Source organism: Vulpes vulpes, chromosome 16, assembly GCF_048418805.1.
Source record: "Vulpes vulpes isolate BD-2025 chromosome 16, VulVul3, whole genome shotgun sequence".
In the NCBI taxonomy this organism is placed as follows: Eukaryota; Metazoa; Chordata; class Mammalia; order Carnivora; family Canidae; genus Vulpes; species Vulpes vulpes.
The window spans coordinates 9,073,253-9,095,670 of NC_132795.1; positions in this window are offsets into that span (position 1 = coordinate 9,073,253).

A 22,418-nucleotide genomic window follows, 5' to 3' on the forward strand; every position below is an offset into this window, starting at 1 on the left:
GCTTAGGTTATGTTTTTTCTCCTATAAGAATATGTAAAATTGCATTTGTTTTAAAATGGTTATATAATTAGGGCGCCTGGGCAGCTCAGTTGGGTAAGTGTCTTCCTTTGGCTCAGATCATGATATCAGGGTCCTGGGATCCAGCCCTGGGGGTGGACTCTCCGCTCACTCCACTACTGCTACTCCCTCTCCCTCTGCCCTTTCCCCTCCACTCCTGTGTGCTCTCTCTCTCTCTCTCTCTCTCTCTTTCTCTCTCAAATAAATAAATAAAATCTTTTTTAAAAAAATAAATGGCTATGTAATGTTCCAAGTTTGAGGACACTTGATGGTTTTCTGTAATTTGAATTTATATTCTAGTTTCTTCAAGTTAAAAGGAGTCTTATTTTTGTTTTTGTCCGTATCCTACAAATGACCATAATTAGAGGATTAGAAGCACTTAGAACTGATAGAGCAGAGCATTAGGGAAAAGAAAGAAATAGGTTTTGTCTCTGCTGATGAGACCAGGAGTGTTGAAGAGGAAGTTGAACAGCTGCAGGCTACTCACTGCTCCCTGAGTATGTTTCCTTGTCTGACCATGTAGTTTCTTAGATATTAAAATTTGCGCCACCCAGTCTGCCCCCAGTATGATGAACTCCCTCAGAGTAAACTCCATGCACTTGTGTGGGTGATGATTTTGCTTTCTGATTAGACCTGCTTTGCATTTCTTTGTGGAAGCATATAGGTCTTTAATATTTTATATCTCATTTTAATATTTTTGCTGCCTTTCCTATCTCAGGCCGGTGAGCTTATTTTTATTCATAATTGAGTCCTTGAAGGTGATAACTATCTTTTCTTTTATAAATATTTAGAAATATATTTTGCTGTTAGTTTCTGATAAGTCCCTTTATCAGGTTAATGATATTTCTTCTATTTTGTGATGAATAGTTTTTCTTAAAAATCAGGAATGGATGTGGAGTATTACCTGGCTTGTGGGGACATCCATCACAATGGTTGCATATGTATTTATTTTTTTCTCTCCTTTAATCCGTTCATGTGGTGAATTGCATTAATGCATTTCCTAATCTATTTTCAATCAGTCACTTGGCATTCATTTCACACATATTTATTTAGTGCCTTCTACATGGCAGATGCTGCTCTGAGCAGCAGTGATACAGTAATAGGCAAAACAGACATTATTCTTTAAAAACATAGTTAAATGCAATCTTTTAACATTTAAACGTTTTACATTTATATTTGAGAATTTATCTTGAGAAATATTAAAATGTACGCATAAAGATATCTAATAAAGGATGATTATTATAACATTGTTTATAAATATTAACATGTCCATTCATAGAGAGTTGAAATATATTTTGGTTTCTCCATAGTATAGAATAATAAGTAGTAGTTCAAAGGAACCAGGTAGCTCAAACATAAAAAGATTTTTTGAAAAGTTGCAGGATTTATGTATATGTGGTTTCATGTCATTTTTGTAAAAATGAAAAAAAAATCCCACCTCTCTTTGTGTTCACTTTATACAGGCATAAAAAATATCTGGAAGGATGTGAAATAAACTATTTAACAGTGGTTTTCTTTGGGATATAAGCTGAGGGGTGGGAAGCATGAGGACAGATTTTCATTTTTTCAATGTATAACTTTTGCATTGATTCCTTTTCCTTTTTTTCTTTTTTCTTTTTTCTTTTTTTTGCAACAGGCAGATATCATTGTCGTAACTGCAAAAGGAAGAAAAGCAAGAGTCGAGTTAAGAATTGGAAAGAGGGTATATAAGAACATTTTGAACGTGACCGTGGGTTAATGCTCAATTACAAGCAATAGAACTATCGTAGCTGGTTTTAAGCAGAATGGGGTTTTTACTATGTATGAGAGATTATCAGAAAAATTATTATTGCAAAAGCCAGAGGAACAGGTGGTAAGTGAAATTCCCAGGAACGGTTCCTGGTCCCAGAATCATACTGTCTCCCTTGTCACCAGTGCAGTTGCTACAACTGCTGCAAGAGCCTGCTGAGGCAGGAGGCTGGAGAGAACACGGCGCAGGAACACATGGCTTCTGTGATTGGCCTCCATCTGTGCCCCACAACCTGCCTCTCCCCCCATTCTCCTCACTTTCAAGTTCTAGCCTCATTTGAGGGCATCTGATTAGCAGAACTTAAGTCTCATCTGGACCCCTGGCTGCAGAGGACTCTAAAAATACGATGTTCAGCTTTCCAAACCCTACACCATAGGCAGATGTACTTGAAAGAGGCTGGCATGGCTATTAAGCAGGGAAGCCACACACAGCATCTACCACGACCAGCAAATAGCTTGCTTTTCAAATACAAGAAGTAACTGTTTACACTGGCAAGATCGTTTTTGCATTGTATAAGAAATATATATTTATGGTAGAAAACCGAGAATATAAGCAAGCACAGATAAGAAAAAGGTAAACACAAATGATCTGAAATCCTACCATCCGTTGGTAATATTTTCAAGTGTGACTTTTCAAACCCCTATACACACAATCGCCCCAAATGCCCCTACACTTTAAAAACTTTAGGATCCTTTGGCACATTGACAGAGTCTGTTTCTAATGTGTAGCAAAGCTTGATGCAATGTTTAAAAAGTGAAGCTAATTAAAAATCATAAAACATGTATTGACTTAATAACTTAATTTAAAAACTCATTGAAGTAATAGACACTGAGTTTAAAAAAAAAAATAAAATTCACCATTAAGTCATTTTCCTCAAGTCAAAATAGGCTATCTTTCTTCATTTTAATGAACTTTAATTTTTGACTTAATAAGGGTCTATTTTTAATTAACTTTTTTTTTTTTTAAATTTCGAAGAGCATCCCTTAATACCTCTTCTCCCCAGTATGAGGGAACTTCTGTACTCTTTCCAGTTTTAAAACAATGGAAAGAACTATCTAGATCAGTCATTAACCGACCACATGACCCACACAAGCCATAAAACCTCTCAACAGCTTTGGCTTCAGTGTTTGTAAACTGAAGAGGTGGAACTAGGCTCTTGGGTCCAGATCTGTGCGACTAAGCATTCTGTGAAGAGATTTCCATCCTTATGTAAAAGTTTCAGCCTACAGAATCCAGGCTTTGATATCTGGACCTGTGTCTCATGGACCAGGTGACCTTGAGCTCATTATGAACTGCTGGACGCCTGCATTTATGAATCTGAGCCCTGAGATTAAAAGTAGCTCCTACCTACTTCCTGGAGGTTGACAAGCCTGCCAGCTCCCTTGCAGCAAATGTCCTATATACATATTATAACTAATTAAATAAGGACAGTAATGTGGTCCAAGAGATAGCTAAACAGTTTTGGTGTAAATTTTAACCTTGAGATGCCTCTGTGAGATACAAGAGCAACAACGACAAAATTTCAAGATAACAAAGAGCATAAGAATTTATTTCAGATAATGAATGGATGAAAGGATCGTTCCAAGTGAAAAGTTTACCTGGCCATATATATTTCTCTATCTGTAAATCTACCAACCTAGTGACTCATGTTCCCTATATCTACATGTATCTGGAGGAGTTTCCGTAAGTTAAATGTGCTTACCTCTGGGGATGTGCCCTTGTAGTAAATGGTGGATTCTGGGATTGCCAAAGAAACAGGGTGACCTAGTCCCAGGTGAAGCTTTCTGCGGATGTTATGGGACCATATCGATAGACTCTGGTTTCTCACTGTCTCCAGTCCCACTCCCAAATCTTTTTTTACAATCTCGTTTTAATTGTTTTCTGAAACACAGCTCTAATATTTGCACTCCCTTACTCAATAATCACAAGTGCATCCCTAGCATATGAAAACAAAATAAATGAAAAAACAAACAAACACAAAAAAAATCCTCCAAAGTCTTTAAGTGGCTTTTCAACGCCTCCTTGTCTGTTCCCCAGCCCATCTTTCCAAACGTATTCTTCCTTCTACAATCCTTTCCTTTCCTGCTTTTTACCTCTACTCATGCCAGTGCCTTACACTGCCCTTCTTCATCCCCTCTACACATCCATATCCTTGTCATTTAGGATTCAACTCAAACCCCTAGGAAGCTGTTCCCAATTCTGTTTCTTGAAATACTATACCTTCCTCTCAGATCCCATAACACTCCATCTTTTCTTCTCTTGGGCACTTGCTACCTTTCAAGTGTATTGTGGTTATTTGTGCTCTCTGGGAGCCCAGCCATAAACACATTCTGTCTCTGAACTGACTCTATTTTCCATTGTAGGCTTGTAATCAGTATGTGCTGGTAAAGAATTGGACCCAACATTTTTCTGGGTTAGATTCCACCAGGGTAGCTAGATGGTGGCTGCCTATTGAACTTAAAAAAAAAAAAAAATTAACTTCCCCAGGCCACAGAAGTACCATTTAGTGCTATAATTTATTAAATCACCCTCTACTAGCTCAGTTATTTTCTCGAAGATGAGCTGCCCATAGTTAACACTGCACTGTCTTTTTGGGGGATTAGGAGCTCTTTCTTGGTGCTAGCCCCTAAATCCACATGGATGATTCCAAAGCTAGAAAAGAGTAAAGTAGTTTATCATGGCTTTTGAAATCACAGGCAGTGGAATAAATTTTAAACTTCTTATCACATTTTCCCTACTTTTTCTGCTCTGCCTCTTGCCCCTCTGATTTATATGTTTATACTTTTTTTTTTTTCTTACACAGGTTGGCTCTAGGCTATTTTTTAGAGTGATTCCATTGGGGTAGCTGCCAACTTCTATTAATGACAACCTGTGAGTGCTTGAGGTGGTGGGTGGGAGCTTGCTGAGAAAGAGGCAGGGAAGGTGTTTTTGTTTTTGTTTCTGGGGAGGGGAATGTTTTATCAAGGATAGTGGAAGACCAGATTGCCTTTCCCCAGAGTTGTATCAGCCATCCACCCCCACCCTGTGTGGATAGCCTGAATCAATAAAGGAATCCTAAAATCCACAGATGACCGTGAAATGACCAATATAAAATTTCTCCACTCGGCAACATAAAGTTTCAAAGTAGAAGATAGGAAAGAATAAAGAAAGCAACATTTCTTGAACAACTAGGTTTATGATCTGAGATTTGGACCCATTACATCTATATCATATATGCTACTCTTAGATGATTTTGTTTGGTTATTCCACATCCAATAAATTCTGGCCTTCTCTAATTATGTTGAATTTCTAAACTGAAGAGCTGTGATTAAGTCTCTGGATAATGATGATTTCACTAGAGATGTGCTATTCTTGGAAACATTTTCTGAGTAGCCTTATAATCTTTCCTTAGCCTTTGACTTTATCACCATGGCTCTTTTATATTACTACAGGACATATTAATGGGGAGAGAGGAAGAATGGCATTGATGTAGGCATGGTGACATAGGGATGGTTTGTTCTGGCTGTACATGTAGTAAAATTTTAAAAGAAACTTGTATTTCTATAGTTACAAATTTCAAGATTCTATGATTTTAATGAAAAATAATATTTAAAATTTTTGTTGAATGGATATATGCAACTGCTGCCAAACTGTTTCCACAGAGTTAGGACTGGATATTCTTAAGAAAAAAATACTTCTTTTTTTCTTATAGTCAAAGAACTAATATGAAATAATGTAGGAAAGTTGAAAAAGGAGGAAATGTGCAAAAGAAAATAATGCAGCAATACGTAAAACAGTACCCCCCCTTGTTTTTTTTTTAATTTTTTTATTTATTTATGATAGTCACAGAGAGAGAGAGAGGCAGAGACATAGGCAGAGGAAGAAGCAGGCTCCATGCACCGGGAGCCCGACGTGGGACTCGATCCCAGGTCTCCAGGATCGCGCCCTGGGCCAAAGGCAGGCGCCAAACCGCTGCACCACCCAGGGATCCCCCCCCCCCTTGTTTTTTTAATCATTGAGTTTCAGCAGAATCTTGTAAGGCTAAGAACAATTCAAAAGGTTTGGGATGCCTGGGTGGCTCAGAGGTTTAGCAACTGCCTTCGGCCCAGGGTGTGATCCTGGAGACCTGGGATCAAGTCCCATGTTGGGCTCCCTGCATGGAGCCTGCTTCTCCCTCCTCCCTCTGCCTGTGTCTCTGCCTTTCTCTCTGTGTGTGTGTCTCTCATGGATAAATAAATAAAATCTTAAAACAAAAACAAAAACCCCAAAAGGTTTCATGTACCCTACAGTCCAAAGTGAGATATGGACCTATTAGGAGTTGGGGGAATCAGTCAGCAGCGTTAATCCAGAGTGATCTTTCATGTCGACAGCATAGAAGAACTGAGTTGCTTTTTCGTCACTGTAGCTAGGTGAGACCAGGGGCATCAGAAAACTTATGTGGAGGACTTGACAGTCATCCCCTGGAATTTGGTGAGCTCAGAACTGGGGCCTGATTATTTCCCAGAGAAATTCTAAGACTGACCAGGCAGTGGGATGAAGATGTTTCTTTCTTGGAGACCAGACCACATTGAAAGGAGTAGCTTGGGATTATACTGAAATAGATTATCCAGAGTCCATCTGAAAGGACAATATGACTCCAACCCGGTTGTGGAGTGCTGGAAGTTCAGGGCCATGGCAGTGTCAGAAATGGGTTGGAGGAGAAATTTTGAGGATTTGAGAGAGAGCTATAGTCAGAGGTACTCAGGGATGAATGTCTGAGGAATTTGCAAAAGATCTCTATGAAAGAAAGAGTCAGTTCTGGGCTGCCATTTCCAGAGGGCCTCATCACCTGATTACAGGTGAGTCGTTGGGAAAAAACCTTCTCTGTACCTTTACATCTCCTCACCCTTCACTCTCAGCCCACTTTCAAGTCACCCACTTCAGCAGCCAGGTTGTGGAGGATGCAAAGAGAGAAGAAGCTGGGCTGCCAATCCTTTTCCATCATGCAGGATTTGAGCTAAAGTAAGACAAGAATTACTGGTCATTATGGATAGAGAGAATGTTGGATAAGAATTTGGAGTTTTAATATTACACCTGACTGGAGTTGTGTGATTCTTAGGCTGGACTGGATGTTTTGTTATCCAGAGCAAGAAACTGTTCCTCTGTTATTTAAGAGTTACTAGAAAAAATTATGGGAACTCCATAATTCCAAACTCCATGAAATTCCAAACTCATAGAGTGGATTCCCAGAAGCAATACAGAGAAAACATGGTTGGTTTCTGCTTGCTGTTACATTGTCAGTCACCTGAGATACCAACCACCCAAAGATAATCCGTGCATCTTGGTTTCTTTCTTATCAGGCTTTTTCTTTGCCTACATACTTTTCGTAAAAACAAAATTGGGGTCATATTCTGTTGATTACAGTGTATGTTTCCCATTTATTTCCCCTAATCCTTTATTAAAGTCTTTTTAAAAAGTTAGACAACAATAATGAAGTCCTTTAAGAAAATAAATTGGGGTGAATCTGGAAGAGGTAAGTCACTTGAATGCTATTAATTTCCTGTAAGGGTCAAGGCAATTGTGTAATTGCAGAATGACTATCATTAGAGACTATTACAGTGCTTTGCAAATCAGTTAGTTTTACTTGCTGCATTTTGTTGACAGAACGAGTCACTGCAGCATATGAGAGTTTCACACTCCATTTCAGTTCCAAGTAGAACTCAAAGTGTGTGAGTCCCTGGTCTGTCCCCTTCACCATGAGTCATCCAGTCTCTGTTGAAGTATCAGAAAACACCTGGTAATTGCAGCAAGACAACAATCTTGGCACTATTTCATTAATTATGTCTCCTTCTCAGCTGGCGCTTATATTTCTGGAATGTTTTGTCTTCCTTGTGTAGACTTCATGCCCCCTGGGCAGGGACCACATTTTGTATTTTGTCTTGTCTTGAGCTATTGCCTAACAAATACTGAAAAATAATTTGAAAAATGGATTTGGTTCACTTGGAATTCATCTACAGAAATTGACAATGCCACAGGTATTTTTCTGCCTCTTGTCTTACAACATAATATGCTCCAAAGTTTTAGTTTGTCCAGCATTTCCTTCTATCAGGGGCAGGTGGGCAAAGAATTCATGACTTCTTTGTATATGAGAATGCCAGACAGTAAGAATATTCAAAATCAGAAGTGACTACCTGTTTTAACCAAGGTGTGACTGAGAAATACTGGCAAAGTTGCTTTTTTTTTCCCTATCACAGTTACAATTTGATAGCCTATGATAGGATTGCTGTATTTGGCTTATACATTTTCAAAGTTGAATAAACTGATAATTTGTATGAACCAAGAGGCTCCCATAAAAATGTAAGATAAAACAAAAAAGAGCTGGAAACTCCAGGTCCATATTCCTGCATGGCAATAATCAGCTGATACACTTTTTTTTTTTTTTTTTTTTGGATAGGGCATGGACACTCCATAATGCTCTAGTCCCACCACTCCTTAACGTTTACCAATTCTGCAGCAATATATTATCATTTAGCATTGCTTGCAAGTTTTTCCCCCTATATCCAGCCTACTTTAATCACCAAATAGCTTGCCTTACCCCTGTAGGCATTTTAATTTTCCAGGCTTTGCTCTCACCCATATGGTCTTCCTGATTTGCGTGTTTGGTAATTATGAGGTACTATCTAGGTATCGAATCAGTCATAGGCATCCCTGAATGGTGCTGATGAAGAACCCCTAAGTCAATGAGATCACAAAAATGTTGATTTTGAAAAAAAGCATCATAAAATGACTTGAAAACACTATCTTTCAAACTCCTAATAAAATAAAAACAGATTCCATCTTGAAGCAATGGCATCGTTACCATGCTCTGGAAAGCACGTGGTGCACCATGCAATTGTCATTGAGTTAGGACGCATACCTCCAGATTCCAGGTAGAACCCATCCAGAAAGAGGCACCTGTCTGTCTGGATGGCTCTCTGGTTGATAAAATGATGCTATGTTTTGCTTAAGTCATTGCTTATTTAAGTGGTTGGAATTTTGTATTTCTTTTCAAATTCCAACTGTCAGGAGGACTAGATGTCTTCATAAGGTCTTATGAAAGCTAATCAGTCATTCCCAGGTCCCTGAAAATTATGCTGTAGATCAGTTACTCATTCTGCCAGTTTAACTTTTCATTAGGAAGGGTAGACATTACTTCAGAATTTTAAGTGAGTTTAGATTTTAGAGGTAAAGTTTGTGTTTCATTCTTTGCCAGCCTCTTCCTCTTCTAGTGACTTCTATCTCCGTAAATTACCTGTCTATCCGGTTGATCAAGTTAGACATCAGGGAATCATCTGGACAGTTTACTTACCCCCACCAACCAACCTTATCCATTCAAGTCCTGCTGATTCTACTTCTTAAATACTCCTGATTATTCTGCTTTTCTCTTTAACTATTTATGCTCTCCTGGTTCAAGTGACCAGCCTTTCTAGAAAAACCTCCCAACTCGTTCCCTAGCAACCTCTCTTGACCTTCTGCAGACCAGCCTCTACAGGACAACAGTGGCTCCCCAATGCCTTCAGGACAAATGTTACCATCATTAAGGTGTCTCCAAGATGCTTCACCATGTACACCGGCCAGGATCTCCATTGTCTTTCCAGAATCCTTATCTTTTTTCACCACCTCCATACTACTTCTTCTCTTCATGAATGCTCATCCGGGGATAATTTTACCACTACACTTAACACCTACTTTTCATTCTAAACCTCCTTCCTTAGCCAGTCCTTCTTTATACTCATGGCTATCCTACCACATTTTAATTTACTTGCTCAATATCCTGTTCTCTACTAGGCTGTGAGGTTCATGATTCTATTTGTGTTATTCACAGTCGTAACTCTAGTGCTTAACACAGGGTCTGATACTTGCTTAGTGCTCAAATCTGTTAAAGAAACTAAACATGAAGCTGTGAGGCTCTGTCTACCTGAGAAATATGTACAAGAGGTGAAAAAGCTGGGCAAATTAATTATTTAGCACTAGAAGATGGTCCAGTTTTATTACAGAAGGAAGCAGAAAAATCACAAAATGCAGAAAAATAAAGATAATAAAAATAATTCCAAACTTCCCTTCAAGATAAATAAGAAAAACTGCACATATTTTTGCATAAATCATTCTCATGTTTATTCTAAGCACATAGAAACGTAGGTTGGTAATCTGATTTTTTCACTTAACACATAATAGTTTCATAGAAACTATTTCTATACCAGTATATATTCTTTCAAACATTTTACTGTCCATGTTGTCTCTCTCTATATATGTATTTCATAATTGATGCCCAAATTATTGCCTATCACAGAATTTTTAGATTGCTCATATTTTTATTTTTACTTTTATTTGTACTTTATGTATTTGTTTATTAAATGTCATGTCATGCTATGGTTATGCCCTTCACTTTAGGAATGGCTGGCAAGGACAGTATATTATTGAAAAGTCTTAAAAAAAAAAAAAAAAGAAAAAAAAAAAGAAAAGTCTTAGTACTGAGAAGTCCTACAGCACAATGGTTAAGAGTATGGACTCTGGAACTAGATTTCTCAGACATGGATCATGACTCTTTCACTAACCACTTGTGGGACTTTGACATGTTACTTAATTTCTGGGTCCTTCAGTTTCCTAGTCTGTAAAATGAAACAAAATGCCAAATCAGGCTTTCTTAAATCTCATTTGGGCTATTTCAATAGGCTTTTTCCCCCCTACTTTCCTTCAATCCCCCCTTCCCATCCAATTTAGAGTCTATTTTCTATTGACTCTTGAAGCATAGCCCTGATACTTCAACTCTGTACTTCAAGAATCACCAGTGCCTTTCTATGTGGAAAACATCTGTAGGTTCTTTTTTCCTCTAAGAAATACTCCTTAGTTGAGCATTCAAGGCCCTCCATGTCTATGCCCTCGCTCTATCTCTTAATTTTAATCTTTATTCCTTATTTGATCCTGGCATGGCTTTTGTCAATGCCTTGGCTTGGTATGCTCTTCTTCACATCCACTTATTCCTGGTAGGAAGCTCAAAGTTCATAATTCCCTCCCCTTGAAGTACCCTCTTTTCTCCTCTGCATGGTCATAACACTTTATTTTCCCTTCTCTTAGGTTACTTATGTCTTTGTCACTTGCATTTTGGTCATTTGTGATTTCAGGGAGCTTGACTTGTAGTGATACGCATACCATCTGTCTCTGATCTGGCTTGCTATTTGCTACAGGACCATGTAGGCAGTAAATATGTGCTAACTTAATCAATGGATTCCAAAATGCTTGGGAACTAGATCCCACTGTACTTTAGAAGAAAAATGAACTTTTCCAGCCTACAATGCTTAACTCCTTTGGTTGTGATGAAAATTAAAGCAATAATACATGTGGGCACTTTAACTCTGCTTTATGCAGTCCATCTTTTCCTTCTGATTTCTTTTTTTCTTAAATATTTCATAACAATAGGCTAAATAATAGTATTTTCTAGCGAGGGCTGCTAGCAGCCTTTCCCTTTCTCCACCTCCATGTAGAGCACTTTTCTTGTAAATAGTCACAGTGGCTATGTCCAAGGCTGTCCTCACTGACCTTTCACAACCACATTTGTGGCTTCCTGGTTGCACTCTAGAATGCACTGTCTTCTGATGCACAAAGATGAGGGTGAGGACAGAGTCATGCATATAGTGCTTTCTTTGTCTTGAAGAATAGTAGTCTCATGCAGGTGACGGGTGGTTGCCCAGGGTTTTGGTTGGCACACACTGTAGAGCTCTAGAGTCAGGGAACAGAGAGCAAGGGAAATTGACATGCTCTTGTGATTCATGAGGCCAAGCCTGGATTGATCTTCTTCAGTCCACAGGCCTTAGAGTTAGGGCAGAGACTGCTCGGATTCTGGCACAGGGCTATCCAATAATTTGAACTGTACGTGTTACTTGTAAACACTAGTTTAAGTGGAAAGTGGGAAGGGCATATTCCAGGTACTCTTAGGTAGATAGATATCTTTATCACCTGGAATCATGAAATAGTTTGAAAAAAAAAAGGTTTTATTTTTTTATAATGGTAAGTTTGCATATATCACTGGTATAGCCCTATTATGTCATAATAGCAGCTTGTGGTGTGGCTTAAATGCCGAAGTCACAGCAACAGTCTGTGAAACTCCCTGTACAGATGGCATCCCACTCACTCCATGGCATTTGGATAAATATTCAAATAATGTCCACGCTGGTGTTGCTTTGACCAGGATGACAATGAGCCTTGTCAGTAGCATTTGGGCCGGAGATGACTCCTTCAGTTTGGCCTCAGCTATGAGATGGGAGGAAAGAGAAAAGTCTGGGTGCCCAAGTCAGAAGCTTAAGTCAAGTTTGCCAAGCTTGCAGAGGCTCAGTTGTTGAAAGTCAAAGGATTGGTGCAGAAACCAGGATTTTTCTAAGAACTTGAACACAGAACTCCAGGTGGCTATGCCCCCCCCCCCCCCCACTTTTTCCCCTTAAATTAAAAGCCCATTTTTCTACAAAAAGGATGAAGAGAGAACACACATTGGTTTTAGAATTCAGGGGAATGGATTCATTTTCTCTTAATCATCATAAGCCCTAAAACTTGCTTCTTGTTGCACTTTGAAGTAGCAAAAAACATACATAAATTTCTCATGGCATAAATATTTCTCAAATATTAGCATACGGACTAACTAATGGTACTGAGTTAAAATTTTTAAAAATCAAGCCATCAAGAGAAACAAGGGCGTTGATATTATTGCTTTCTAATGAGGGTTTGAAACTAGTAATTTAATCATTAACTGGTTCATGATTGCAAAGCAATCAGAAAGCATAAAGTGCTATGAAAAGACTTAGAAGAAACACAGTGAGGTCAGACGGTGCCTTTTAAGTACATTAAAGAAAGTTGAATGTACAAATGTGGTTTGAAATTGTCCTTTTCATAAAGGTCTTTGGAATTTTTTTTTTTTTTAAGATTTTATTTACTTATTCATGAGAGACACAGAGAGAGAGGCAGAGACACAGGCAGAGGGAGAAGCAGGCTCCCTGCAGGGAGCTGATGTGAGACTCAATCCCAGGACTCTGGGATCACGCCCTAAGCCCAAGGCAGACGCTCAACCACTGAGCCACCCAGACATCCCAGGACTTTGGAAATTCTTAAAATATTATCCCTTTAGTATAGAGCTTTGTCTTCTGCCTTTTTTTTCATCTCCCACCCCGCTATGTTTTTATTGAAACCAGTGCCTACTGGTGGGTGGGAGCTAGCAGAGACAAGGCACCTTCAGTCTACCTCAGCTGTGAAAGGCATCCACGTGGTGCTCTGTCATGAGGATTGGGAGGACTTTCCTACCACACACACCCAGGGCAAAGGCACCCAGCTGTTCCTGCTGCTGCGGTTTGCTCCTCTGGCCCTTGGATGTAATTTGCAAATCCTGCATGGCCACTATTTAGGATTTTTTACCGGTACTTCCAGTTGGCATGTGGGTTTCTCTGGACTTGGTCATCATTCGCCCAAGTTTGCTGTAGTGCAATCTGCTCCATCATCCTCTAGTAAAGATGAAGATTCCTAGTCTCTATCCAGTACCCGAGGAAGCAGAATCTCTGGCAGGAAGGCCCAGGAATCAGCATTAACAGTTCCTTTGGAAACATTTAAAAAACCCAGGGAAGTAGAATAATTTATCAAACACACACATACCCTCCACTAGAATGAATGGCATAATTTTATCATTTTTGCTTTTTCATAAAAGCAATAAAAGAAATAGCACGTTGCAGATACAATTTGAGCTCCTTTTATTTGTCTTTATATAATCATCACCCCACCACTTCTTAGCTAAAATCACAGTCAGGAATAGGGTATTTCTAGAATCCACCTTTTTTAGTGTGTATTATGGTTTCTATGTGGGAGTTCCTTCTTAATGTTTCTTGCGAAATTTGTATATTTTTTCAAATCCCACATCTTGAGAAAAATCAGTTGAGAAACTGGGAAAATGGGAAAATATAATTATCTTGCAGTAATTAAAGCTTGGTGATCAATACAGAGACATTGCCGATTGGAAGGCATCCATTCATGTCAAGTCGAAAGCAGAAATACTGACAAGTGGAGTTGAAGGCTACAGTTACTACCTTCAGATACCAGGTCAGTAAGGTATATGGTCACCGTCTTCTTGGATAGTCTTGCTTGTGACCGTGGCCATATACAAGTGTATGCTCATGGTTCTGTCTGCTGCTAAGGGTGAGTCATTCTTACATGTAAGAGGAATATTTGCAAGATTATATGCATTATATACTTTAGACAAATCTTAGGAGTGATGTCCCAAGAAACAACAAGTATGAGAAGCACAATAAGTCCTTTAACTGGCAATTTCGGCACCTGAGTCTGTGTAGTGCTCTCACTTTGCTAGGAGATTCAAACATTATGTTGCCTGAATACTACCCAATAATGCTCCTTGACATTTCCCAATGTTTGAATGTTTATTATAAATTATAGTTTACTGCAAAGCACATAAATATTTTTCTTGGAAGCAAAGGAAATTTTGCATCATGTATCTTAACATCCAACTTGAAGACGATGTCTTGCACATACCTTTAGAATTTGGCTAGTGTTAATAGAAAATGAAAGCAATTTTTCTACATGTGGGATCTTAATGTGGGCATGCTGCCTTTTAATAGGTTTTCTATGATCTGATACCTATATAGAGATTACTTTATATATCATTAAAATATATTTGTGTCACTTGAAAGGAGTTAATAATAATATGCTTATTATTATTGCTATTTTTCATAAGATATCTCTAAAATATTTAACATAACCCTATCACATAAAACTGACTCCCTGTTATTTTTGTGGATCCTAATTATTTTAAAAACTTATAAAAATTTTTTAATGAAAAACAGAATAAATCATGCTTTGAAGGAATTCCTAAGATTTGAATTTTTCATTCAAAATCCTGATGATTAATATCTGCCCAGAATATAGAAAGACTGAATGATTCTGGGTGTACTTCTGCTACTTGCTTTTCTTATGCAATATTGTTTTCAGGCATATTGTAGCAGGATCAAACACTTCTTAAGAGCTCATTATGTACCAGGCTGTTTTAAGCACTTTACATATCTCCACTCATTTAATTTCCACAACAACCCTATGAGACAGTTTACTATTTTTAACATTTTTTGATGAAGAAACTGAGGGACAAAAAGATTAAGTAATTTGCCCATGCTCACTTTCATATGCATATTGGTGCACAGAGTTACAGTTTATGTATTTTAACTGCCTTATAATACTTCATCATACAAATAATAATGAGTTTTCTTAGCATATCAGTTATACTTTTGGTTTTACATTTCTTAGCATATCAGTTATACTTTTGGTTTTACATTTTTTAGTGGTTGCCTTAGAGTTTGCAATATTCATTTATAGCTAATCTAAGCCCGCTTTCAAATAACTCTATGCCAGTTTATATGTAGTGTGAAAACCTTATAATTCATCCTCCTCATCCCTGTATCATTGCTGATGTGTCACTCATTTCACATATATATGAACATACATGGCATATACATATATACGAATATGAATAATTAAATACATTATTGATGTTATCTTTTGAACAAACTTATCGGTCAGATCAATTAAGAATAAGAAAAATAAAAATCTTTATTCCTTCTTTGCTAGTCTTATTTAGGCAGATTTAAGTTTTTGACTTATATTACTTTCTTCTCTCTAAAGAGCTTTTAATATTTCTTGCAACGCAGGTCTCCTGGCAACAATTCCCTTAATTTTAATTTCTCAATTTTGTTTGAGAAAGGTTTTATTTCTCTTTCGCTTTTGAAAGATAATTTCACAGGCTACAGGATTTTGGATTTGTGTTTTTTTTTCTCTCAATATTTTAAATATTTCATCCTATTCTATACTTGCATGATTTTTGAGAAGCTAGGTATAATTTTTTGTTCTTCTATAGGTAAGGGTTTCCCCCCCCCCCCTTTCTGGTTTCATTCAGGTTTTTTTCTAATTTTTGGTTTTCTGTGGTTTGAAATGATATGCCTATGTTATTGCTTTTTGTTTTGTTTTCTTTTTGCATTTATCCTACATGCTGTTCTGTGAGTTTCCTGAATTTATGTTTTGGTGTCTGACATTAATTTGGGGGAAATTCTCCATTTTTGCTTCAAATATTTCTTCTGCTTCTTTCTTTTTTTCTCCTTCTAGTATTCCCATTACATGTATGATATATTTTCCCGCTGTTCCACAGTCCTTGGATATTCTATTCTAAATTTTTCAATCTCTGTTGTCTTTGTTTTTCAGTTTTCAAATAGTCTGTTGTATATCCTCTAGCTCACAGATTCTTTCCTCAGCTGTATCCAGTCTACTAATAAGCCCATCAAAGGTATTCTTCATTTTTGTTACAATGTGACGGTTTTGTTTTTGTTTTTTTATCTCTAGCATTTCTTTTTAGCTCCTTGTTAGGATTTCCATTTCTCTGCTTGTGTCACTCCTCTGTTCTTGCATGTTGTCTATTTTACCCATTAGAGCCCTTAGTTTTTAATGACAGCTGTTTTACATTTCTGGTGTGATAATTCCAACATCCCTGCCATGTCTGATTTTGATGCTTACTTTGTCTCTTCTTAAGTTTTTTGCCTTTTGGTATGCCCTGTAATTTTTTTCCTGATGGCTGGACATGATATACTGGGTAAATAGGCCTTTAGTGATGTGGTGGTGAGGTGTGAGGGTAAGGGAAGTGTTCTACAGTCCTATGATTGGGTTTCAATCCTTTAGTGAGCCTATGCCTCCAGACCACAAACTTCACAAATGTTTCTGGTCTTCCTCTTTCCACCCCTTCTTAGTGGGAAGGCTAGATCCAGCTGGGGTTGGGTATTTCCTTTCCACCAGGTCATTTAGGCAGTGATAAAATCCCAGCATGTTAGTTTCAGGTTGACTAGTTTCCCCTGAGGGCAGGTGTTATTAGGAAGAAGACTGTCCTGATAGATTGCAAAATGGGTCCTCTTCCCCTGCCAGAAGTCTGAGGGGATGTTTCTCTAATATTTACTGGGTATTGACTGTGTAAATCTTCTCACACTCCTGGAGGTAAATCTCACAATATTGTGGGAGCCCCACTATGACTGGATTTCCTTATGACTTGTCTGCATTGAGCCTTCAGAAATTCATCAATTGCTGTTCAGCATTTTCTTCTCAGAGCTGGTTTCCCTGGTGGATTCTCCTGCTTGAGAGTCTCTACTTTGGTAAGCCCTAACTCATTGTATTTGCCTGTTTGTCTCTCCACTCTTAGGGATTGAAATTTCCTCTGTGTCCTCCTCTCTCTTAGATAACCAAGAAGAGTTATTGATTTTTTAGTCTGTATGGCTTTCAACTTCTTTGAACAGAACAGTGACTTCCAAAGTCCTTCAACGGGCAACTGGAAAACTTACTATTTCTATTCCTCTGTTGATGGACGTCTTTCCCCTTTTTCTTCTTTAAGAAATAATGCTACAATAAGGATCCTCCCACAGTTCTTCTCTAAGATATTTAGGCACATCTAACTAGAAATAGTATCTCTGGCTTATCAAATACTATGTTGTCAGTTTTATTAGATTTTGCTAAAGTGTTTTGGAAGATTAAACCAAATTATCCTCCCCTGAGTATGGTTGGATGTTCTTACCTCCCCATTTTTTCAACAACACCTGATATCATCAAATTTTTATCTTTGCTGGTCTGATAGATGTGAAATGGTTTTGCACTGTTGTTGTAATATATTGGATCACACTATCCTCATTTTAAAAATGGAGACATTAAGGCATAAGGAAGTTTAATAGTTTAAAGTCACAGACCTAATAGAGATTCCTATAGAGAAGGAAATTTGGATCACTGAAATAAAATCTTTCCTTTCTGATCATATTCTCTGCTCTTGACTTTCCAGTTGTATTCAGCAAATTATGGAAAGAAAGAGGCCAAAAATAACCTGACTTTTAGAAACTTTCAATCCATAGTAGACTCTTGAGAATGTCTAAGTGGTATCCTTTCTTTCTTTCTTTTTCTTTTTCTTTTTTTCTGTTTTCTTTTTCTTTCTCTTTTTTCTTGTGGTGCTGGGCCAGGTGAAAGGGTTGGAGAGCACATCTGATTTTACCACAGACAATTGCAGTGTGGGTAAACAATCTGTCTGGTATTTAGTTTTCTATGTAAAATGAGGGAGTAGGATCAAAGAATTTTATTTCTTGTGTCTCAAAGGAAATTCTAAGTTTCCCCCCAGTTGATAAGACAGAAACTGAGCAACTTTGGTAAAAAATATAGGAAAGGACTGCTTAGCTTCCTCCTCATATTCCGTGTTCTCCATGCCACTCCTGTGGGCATTTCTTAGGGCTCCAGGAAATACAGCTTAAAAGCCATTGGGCAAAATGGTCTCTGAGACTTATTCCTGGTGCTAATAACCAGCAAAAATGCATATAGATATTCTAAAGAAAAAAGAAAAAAAAAGTCCGATGTCAAATACAAGTGTTCCCTCAACTTTAGAGTCTTTTTAGCCATAATCTTGTTGTGCCATGGAGCAATTTGCATCCTTTAAACACATGCTGTTTTCAAACAAGACTCACGATGCTGGTGTCCATCCCACCGTCAGTTTTAAATTTATAACAGTAAAAGCCTTAGAAGCCTTGTACTGGATTAGCTGGCCCATGAGAGATGCATTTGCATACACAATAAGTCATACTCTGTATTTAAGCATTGGTTACCACTTATTGACCCAAATGTTCATAACTATAACGAGTAACCCCAACATGTACTAGATGGAATTCCAGAGGCATTTTTAGTGTCCTATATGGGATGATTGGTTTCTGGTCTTTTTGTGCAAACTGCTTTAAATGGCTTCTCCTCCAACTCAATTAAGAAGGAAAATCGAAATGGATTCAAGAAAGCCAATTAGAATATATTTTACTTTCTTTTGCCAATTTTCTTTCGGCTTATACTCTTTTCTTGTGAGAATATATCAGTTTACGTCTTGCATAGAGAGAGATATCTTTTGCATTTTTAATATTTAATTCCCGGCAAAATGCTCCTCAATGCAGTGGAAAGCTTATTATAATTAGTCCCTTGGATTTGATAAACATTCATGCGATTAAACCCAGTGATCAACACGCAAGCACACGTATTTATTAACTGGTATCTGAAGTATTATGGAACAGGAAAAAGTATATGTGGAAATGATAGAAAAAAATTAACCAGGGATTTAAAACTAAGCAACATGATGAATAATTTATTGCCTTTGGATAATTCTATTTATTTATTTATTTTTAAATTCATGAAGGCATGAAAAATTAAGCCACTGAACTATTTCCCTCCGTTAAGGGAAAGAAAACATCCAAAGCCATTAATATTGTGTCACTTTAAGAGAATTGGACCTCAGCTGGAAGTGCTTGAATTTTCTAAACCAAAGCCTGGAATTTTATTCAGTGATGATGGTGACTCTTCAGCTGGGCCATTGGATACAGACTGGTGCTGTATAAATCTTATGTTAATTGGAAAACAAGAGACAGTAAAACAAGAAAGAATAAGAGTTGCATTTCCCAGAAATGCAGATATTCTCTAATTGGCTATTTTCAGTGTCAAAGGTGACCCTTACACAGGAAAAATAACCAGAAAACAGAGGGGGGAAAAAAACAATACTTGAACAGGAAAGAGATTTACTTATTTATTTATGAACAGGGACAAGATTTAAGAGGAAAATGAAATTGTCACTTCACATAAGGATAAGAGATAGAACACTAAGCTTGAAAACCATATTTTATTTATTTTAAAGATTTATTTACTGAGGAGGGGAGAGGACATGAGCAAGTGTGAGTGCAGGGGGGATAATGGGAAGGGTAGAGGGAGTGAGGAGTCTTAAGTAGACTCTGCACAGAGCAAGGGGCCTAATGCAGGGCTCGATCTCATGACCCTGAGATCGGTACCTGAGATGAACCCAAGAGTTAATGCTTAACTGACTGCACCACCCAGGCACCCCTTGAAAACCATGTTTAAGAGATGAACTTGGGATTCTTAGTATCAGAGACTCTCTGTACTTACATGTTCACCCTCTTTCTTGTCTTGAATAATTGAAAAAGTTGAGTCATTTTATTTCTGCTTGCTGTAGGATCTTCCTGAGGTTTATTAAAGATACTGTTGTATAATAAAAAATTAACAGCACAAACATTAAACAATTGGGGAATAATTAAAATATTTTATGGTTCAAACATATGCTGGAATGTGCCGATTAAAATTACACCCAAAGAGGTACTAAGAATTATTTTTTTAAAAAATAATACTTATTGATATGGGAATGCTCATCTGTAATATGTGGAAAAAAAAATAAGCAGACTACAGAATGGAAATTGAAGTATGTTCTCAGTTTTATGAGAAAATGCAAATTTGCATATTGTGTATATAAAAAAGGACAGGTAAGAAATAAACCACAATTCATTTCTAGTCAGTAAATATAAACCCCATAAAATATATAAGCAGTCACTGCTTTGGCCATTACTTTGTAGTTTTATGATAAAATCCTTCATTGCAAAAAAAAAAAAAAAAAAAAAATCCTTCATATAAACATTCCTTTCATTTTCCTTTTTTAAAATTCTTTGTGCTAGCACACTGCCTGGTATCTAGTAGATTCTTAATTATTCACTGAATAAATAATTAATAACCCAAAGATACTTTTGCAATATTTATTTTAAAATATTTTTATTTAAACATATTTTTAAATAATTGTTGAGCATTTTATGAATATGTGTAATTTGTAAAAACTATAAAGGTATTAATTTAAAAAAATCATAGAATGAAAATGAATGTCAACCCATACTCTGTTACAGTAATTATAAATCTAATTTTGTAGAAACAGAATTAACAAAATTTTGCTGTAACCTATAGGTGAAGTGATAGAATTGAATATGTACTAATATCTTTTCATGATACAGAGTAGATGTAGAAAAATTTAACAGATACATTATATTATTTATAATAAATAACCCAATGGATTGTCATCAGTTGAAGACACTGTCAATTCAAATGAGGAAAAATGTGTTTAATTTCTTAGTCTTGTGTGGAGTTATTTTAATGAGGGGATTATAGATTGTGTATAGGCTAGTGCTTGAGAGTATAGATTCTGGAATCCAAATGCCTAGGTTCGGATCCAGTTCCATATTTAGCTGTGTGACCTTAGATGCATGGCTTACCTTCTCTATTCAGAATCAAATTTTTATGAGTGTACTGGAAGCATTGAATGAGATGACCCTGGTAAAAGTGCTTAACATAGCGTATGACACATTGTAAATGTTTATGTTAGCAGGGTCTTTACTATGAAAACAAAACAAAAAACTTAGAATTAATTTTATTTGGGTTGCTTAAACCGGAAAAAGACTAGATCACAGCACCGTGATTTTTAATGAGATATTTTAAGGGGCTAGATGATGATTGTCATGAATATTTTTAAAATTTGATACATAGTTATTCTATAAAGAAAAGATTATATAAAGTAGTATGTACATGTAATCCCATTTATACAAATGTTTTCCCATTATACAAATTTATAATACAAATTATTTATCACTCATCTATCCGACTGTCCACTTGTCCAGAGAGATATCCAGAGTGACGGTAGCACTGGTTATTTCTGAGAGGTGTGACTTTAAGTGATTGCTCTATTCTTTATACTTTCCTATAATTGTTGAGCATTTTTTGAATCTGTGTAATTTGTAAAAACTCTAAAAGTATTATTTTAAAAAATCATAGAATTAAAATGAATGTCAACCCATACTCTGTTACAATAATTATAAATCTAATTCAGTAAAAACAGAATTAATAAATTTTTACTGTAACCTATAGATGAAGTGATAGAATTGAATATCTACAATTATCTTTTCATGATACAAAGTAGATATAGAATAAATTTAACAGAGAATTTGTAATTAAGAGAGATGAGATGTTCACACATTTTAAAGCTTCATTTTGCATAAAAAGAATAGGTCTTATGTTCAGGAAGATTTGAGCAAATATGTCCTAATTGCATATGGTTGTAAGAGAGCATTACAAAAAGATATTCATGTTGGAAATAATTATTTGAAATTATTTCTATGCTATTTCTAACATTAATATTTTTAATACAAACGAGAAAGAACTACCTCATAATTATCAAGCAATATAGAAAATCCCCATAGAACAAAACCCCAATTATTGAATCCCATTTAAATGAATTGTTGCTAACAAACACAACTGCTCACTGCAGTGGGTGCTGTATTGCAGCCTCCAGATCCTAATCCAGGATGGAGGAGTTCAGTGCCAGCTGCTCAGCAGGAGGGATTTACCTTCAGCTCAGGGGAGCTGCTTTTTAAAAAAGGCCATGTCCCTTCCTGGGGAGCAATAGGATGTGGAAAGGCTCCCATCCCAGTCCTTCCTCGAAAAGTTAGCTCAACCTTGCTAAATGGCATGCTGATAAATTTTTTGACCCAATTACCATAAGTATCATCTTTATACCAACCACTAGGAAAACTGAGGAATTTAGGATAAATATGCTATCTTTTATTAACTTCTGGATTTTTAAAGTATTATTTTAAAGTACCATAAAGTACTTCCTAGTTCTAATTACTTATTACTCTAGAACTGTAATTATATGCCTAAACTTCTGGCT